Consider the following 6,480-nt stretch of genomic DNA (forward strand, 5'->3'; position numbering starts at 1 on the left):
TAATGCAGAAGGTGCAACATAACAATGAAAACTCGTTCACAGAGAGACAACAAACAGGAGAAACACAATCATCAATGGTCTATACGAAATCTTGTCATGCAGGCATACATCGGGCAGGGTGTGGTCCTCAGTCCCATACTTCAGGATCATGGCAAAGCCTTGACTAGACCTTGGATCTGCAATTGGGGAAGAATTCATTGAACACTGACTTCTTTTGTCCTGGCTTCGCCAGCTAGAAAGATTTTACTTATGCATCAATGGTGAGTTTTGAAGAAAATGCCTTTCTTGGAGGCTAGAACTTTGCAGCCTAAAATTTGGGGACCAGATAGTCTGTGAAATATTTTCTTTTTCAGTTTGAAATTGCAGCATCTTTGACAATAAAATTCCCTCAAAAATGGAACATTTTTCTGATATTTTTATTTTCAGTCAGTTCCAGGTGTTTTCCATAGTTCTCAATTTTTATATCTTAACTGCTTCCTTGTCTAAGATGGTATTCTTGCTCAGTTTAATAAAGATGACCTTGAAGCTGATGGTCTTAGTCTTATCTTTTTTTCAAAACTGAGTCTAAAAGCGTTTGATGTTCAAACTATATTAAAATTTTATTCTTGTTGTTTCGGGTCTAGAAGCTAATCTACTCTGGCTTCGAATGTCTGCACTTTCTCTATTGCCTTTTATTTCTGCTTGCAAATAAGGCAATTATAACTTAAGGCCATCTCATTCTTCTAATACCTTGCAAAATGCAGCTAATAGCCAACATACATTACTAACTTCTGTTTTCCAATCTCTTCTGCTAGAGCTAGAGGCTTAGTAGACATGCGGTCTGCCTTATGAGTTATCGCAGATGACATTTTGAACATTTGTTTCCTCACTGTATAACAGAGAGCTCACTTTTTTTCAATTGCTTTTATCAGTATCTTTGTAGCCCATTGTCTGATCAACAGTGAGACATATTTAAGGAATTTTAATTCAGCTTCTCATTTCTGATAAAGACTCTTATATTAAGTTAATACCAGCTGCTATAACAAGAGAAGTTTATATCTTGCCTAGGTAATATTTGATGGGAGTGGAGAGGTGACTGTCTCCACACACTCTAGAATATACGCTGTTGTATTAAACAAACAAACAAAAAAATCGTATGTATTTCAAAATTACCCCGGAATTTGAGATTCAAATAGCAGATGAATAAAAAGAAAGAGAGCAGATGATCACATAAGAAATACTTAGTTGGCCATGACTAGTGATATTATACATTACTCATATAACTCTGATTCAAATAAATCACATGGGCTGCTCTATGTATATTCTAGGACTATGTTCAAGAGAAAAAAATGGATTTCTGAATAATTATCCTGTCTCTGTCAGTAAGTGAGGTATTTACGGATAAATTCTATTAACTTCAGTGTACAAGCATGACTTTTTTTATGTTCTTCAACTGTATTCTGCTTTACAGATATTGAGAGTTTTATTTTTACAGATTGAAGGTTTATAGCAACCCTGCATTGAATACATCTATTGGTGCTATTTTTCTAACACCATTTGGTCACTTCGTGTCTCTGTGTCACATTTTGGAAATATACAATATTTCAAACTTTTTATTATTATTATATTTGTTCTTGTGATCTGTGATCAAAGATCTTTGGTGATGTTATTTTAATTGTTTGGAGGCACTATAAACCACATCCATATAAGACAGGGAACTTAACTGATAAATAAATGTATGTGTTCTAACCGCTTCACCAATTGGATGTTCCCCCATTTCTCTCTCTCTTCTCAGGCTTCCTTATTCCTTGAGACATGACAGTATTGAAATTAGGCCAATTAATAACCCTGCAATGGTCTTTAAATGTTCAAGTAAAAGGAAGAGTCACACATCTTTCGCTTTAAGTCAAAAGCTAGAAATGATTAAGCTTAGTGGGGAAGGCATGTTGAAAGCCAACAAAACTAGGCCTTCTGTGCCAAACAATTACTAAGATGTGAATGCAAAGGAAAGTTCTTAATCCACTTCCTGTTTGCCCCGGCACTTGCAGCTGCAGCGGTTACCCCAAGATAATTCGCGGATTACAGCCCTAACCTTATCCCCCAACGTTTGCCACAAAATATCTCACTTTAATTATTATTTCCGCATCACTCTGGTATATTGATAGTCTTTGGAAACAAATGACATCATTTGATTTATAACATTCTGGTTTTAGATGTGGTATTTCCATTTACAAACTAGTAATTCACGATCGCTGAAAATGTCAAATTCTAGAAAACGTAGCATTCTTACATGTGATGTTAGCATCATTCTTGAACAGTAGTTAGCTGAAAATTCATTTGATGACTCCGATTTATGTATACATTTCTGTTACATTAGGATTAGAGACAAGTTCTGTTTAGAAATAACTCCAAGAACAGTTTTTATATTTTATTTTCACATTGAAAACCACTCAGATTTTCTTCAGCCTCAAAGAACGTATTTATGTAAAATTAAGGTTAACGCTGGCAACGAGCTGCACTTTTTTTTTTCTAAATAGGAAATAGGTTAAAGGAAATTAAAAGTGCTACTCCAATGAACACAAGAATGATAAGAAAGCAAAACAACCCTACGCTGACATGGAGAAAGTTTTACTATGGATAGATAGTGAAACCAGCCACAATATTCCCTTAAGCCAAATCTTAAACCAGAGCAAGGCCCCAACTCTCTTTAACTCTATGAAGGTTGAGAGAGGTGAGAAAGCTAAAGAAGAAATGTTGGAAGCTAGCAAAGGTTGGTTCATGACATTTAAGGAAAGAAGCCATTTCCAATACTTAAAAGTGCAAGGTGAACCAGCAAGGTCCAATGTAGAAACTGCAGCAAAATATCCAGAAGATCTAGCTAAGATAGTTTATAAAAGTGGCTCCACTAAAAAACAGATTTTCAATATAGATGAAACTTCCTTATATTGGAAGAAGATGTCATTCAGGACTTTCATAGCTAGAGAGAACTCAATTCCTGGCCTCAAAGCTTTAAAGGACAGGCTGACTCTCTTATTAGAGGCACATGCAGCTAGTGACTTTAAATTGAAGCCAATGCTCATTTACTGTTTTGAAAATCTTAGGGTCCTTAAGAATTATTCTAAATTTACTCTGCCTGTGCTGTATAAATGGAAAAACAAAGCCTGGATGACAGTGCATTTGTTTATAACATGCTTTACTGAATATTTTAAGCCCTCTGTTGAGACCTACTGCTCAGAAAAAAGGATTCCTTTCAAAGTATTACTGCTCATTGACAATGTACCTGGTCACCCACGAGCTCTGATGAAGATGTATGAAATGAGATTAATGTCGTTTCATGCCTGCTATCACAGCATCCATTTTGCAGCCTATGGATGAAGGAGTAATTTCAACTTTCAAGTCTTATTTTTTAAGAAATATGTTTCCTAAAGCTATAGCTGCCATAGATAGTGATCCCTCTGATGGATATGAGCAACGTAAATTGAAAACCTTCTGGGAAAAAAAAAAAATCACCATTCTAGATGCCATTAAGAATATTCATGATTCATGGGAAGAGACCAAATATCAACATTAATAGGAGTTTGGAAGAAGAGTTTGATTCTATCAAGACTTGAAGGGTTCAAGACTTCAGTGGAAGCAACTACAGATGTGGTAGAAATAGCAAGAGAATTAGAATTAGAAGTGAAACCTAATGATGAGACTAAATTGCTGCAATCTGGTAATAAAGCTTTAATCAATGAGGAGAAGCTTCTTATGGATGAGCAAAAAAAGTGGTTTCTCGAGACAAAATCTACTCCTGGTGAAGATGCTATGAAGATTGTTGAAGTGACGACAACGGATTTAGAATATTCCATAAACTTAGTTGATTAAGCAGTGGCAGGGTTCGAGAGGAGTGAGTCCAATTTTGAAAGTTCTTCTATGGGTAAAATGCCATCAAACAGCATTTTATGCTACGAAGAAATTGTTCGTGAAAGGATGAGTCAATTGCTGTGGCATATTTCATTGTCTTATTTTAATAAATTCCCACAGCCACTCTAATCTTTTTCAACCACAGCCTGATCAGTCAGAAGCCATCGACACTGAGGCAAGACCCTCCACCTGCAAAAATATTACGACTCTATGAATGCTCATATGATGGTTAGCATTTTTTAGCAAAGTATTTTTTAATTAAGGTATGTACATTTTTTGACATAATGCTATTCCATACTTAATAGACTACAATATAATATAACATCACTTTTATACACACTGGGAACCAAAGGAATTTATGACTTCTTTTATTTCAATATTCACTTTATTGTGGTATTCTGGAACCAAACCTGCAATATCTCTGAGATCTGCCTGTACTCATTGATTCAAGCATTTGATCATGTAACACTTTGAGCAATTAGTACTTTCTAGGCAATGTGATTATTTGAATTTTCAAGTTGAAGAATATCTATTATAAGATAAAACTATAAAAAATGCCAGTTGATTATTAACCAGGGAACCCTTTTATTTGTTGATAGGATGATGGAGACAGAGGAATAGAGTGAAAAAGATTTAGGTAGTGAATTTGGAATGAATTTTGAATGAGACTTAAAAAGAACTGAGCAAAAGAAGGACAAATATTTCAGGCAAAGGAAATATAAAATGCAAAGACTCAAAGCAGTAAATATTATTTTTCTTAAAAAAAAAAAAACAACTGTAGTCTAATAGTCTATAACATAGGGTGCTTGAAGAAAAAATTGAGTGATATGCTAGAGAAAAGTGAGATTGAAGAATAAAAGGGCTTTAATGGGGTGACATTAGATATTCATAGAAATGTGTATAATGTAAATAAATGTTTTATTCATATAAATGTAAATATATTTATGTAAATGTATGTACTTATTTATTTAGTCTGTCTCTACCAAGATGCACCACTCAACAAAGATGTCTACCTGGGATCATTAGAGTTATGCCCTAATACAAAGAATAATTAGGCTTATAAAATCCTAGGGATGGATCTTGGTCTTTGGAAGTCCTTGATTCCATGGGAAAAGATTTTTTGAAGTTTCAAGACCATTCCAGAGCCTTATGGTCTTTCTAGCATTTATAACTAACTGCTCTATACATTAAATAATTAGGCAGTCCCTGCTGACTTGAGCTTGTTTCTTTCATTACCAATAATAGCCAATGTCCCATTATTTTCAGCAAATACAGTTTTTAGGTAATATAAAAAGAGTAAGTTTTTAAATAGACATTTGCCCACAATTAAGAAAGATTTTTGTGTAGAGATCTTAGTATGTACTCCTTTAATTATATGTTCTGCCATCTAGCTAGCTCATCACTTCATGAAAACATCAAGTGGAATATGATACTTAGTAATTTGGGGAACAGAGATACTACTCAGAGCTTCAAATATGTATATCCTAATGTCTGCCATTAAAATGAAATCAGAATACAAACATCACTTATTTATTTCATAGCAAATGTAGGACAGTTAGTGGATTACTTTTATAAATAAGCTCAAGTTTTAACAGAAGGACTAGAAAGTCATATATGATTAAAGAGAATGTAGGATTTAAATAGTTACTTTTGCTTATAGATTCTTTATCTTTACATGTATTGCCTGTTCTTTTTTCTTTCAGTATTGAAGATGTGATATTCAGACCTTAATTGATTTTAAGAAATACAATTGCACCATTTTCTATTTGTGATTCCAGAAACATGAAGATTTGAACATCATTAGAGAGTGTCATAATGCAACATATACAGGCTTCTGTTTAACTCTCTGGAACAAAATCATCTCTCTCTTACAATCTTGTCTCTCATACTCCCTCCAAAATTTTTATTTCCAGTCTAAGGTCTTTATTGATTATGTGGAACATTTTACTTTTTCCCAGTTCTGGTTTGCAAATTTAAATTCTCAGGAAAAAATAAAAAAAACCTCTGGTTAAGCAGTCTCAGTGATGAAGAGGTATCCAGTCTATTGTCAACAAAGATATTCATCTGTCACATACGCACATACAATAATTGGGTACAAGAAAATTGAGAAGGTAAATTATAAAGGATCTCCACTACCTCTTTTCCATTGGCTTAACATCAAGTAAATCTTCCATTCAAGGTAAAGCATTCTTTAAAGTATTTGTAGCGACTTTAAATGTTATATATCAAATGGCTTTCTTTAGATTTTCATAAATTAAAAATCCAATCGTCCCTAAAAAGAGATTATTTCCTATGACCCTAGCTCTATGATTTCATCTCTTGTCCATCTTAATAGTATCCCCTTATCTCATTTTGTTTTTTACAATATGATGATGTGATGAAGAACTTTTCCTCAGTGGTCCACAGGTGTATCTGCATGTATTTTCTACCGTAAAGATATTTCATGTAATTGCCCATGGAATTCTCTAAGTCAGCAGGTAAAATGTGAGATAGCGTTGAAACTAAAACTAGTATTATCCTTCTACAACCTCTTTATTTTAGGAACTTACTCAAAATATGATTACTATTCCATTTTCAAAATAAATGAATAAGTAA

General features: G+C 33.8%; 1 pseudogene; it reads left to right on the plus strand.

Moving 5' to 3' along the window:
- The first annotated feature begins 1,832 nt into the window (after window positions 1-1,832).
- On the plus strand, window positions 1,833-4,118 carry LOC107195971 (annotated as a pseudogene).
- The last annotated feature ends 2,362 nt before the right edge of the window (window positions 4,119-6,480 follow it).

Source organism: Pteropus alecto, unplaced genomic scaffold, assembly GCF_000325575.1.
Source record: "Pteropus alecto unplaced genomic scaffold, ASM32557v1 scaffold24, whole genome shotgun sequence".
Classification (NCBI taxonomy): domain Eukaryota; kingdom Metazoa; phylum Chordata; class Mammalia; order Chiroptera; family Pteropodidae; genus Pteropus; species Pteropus alecto.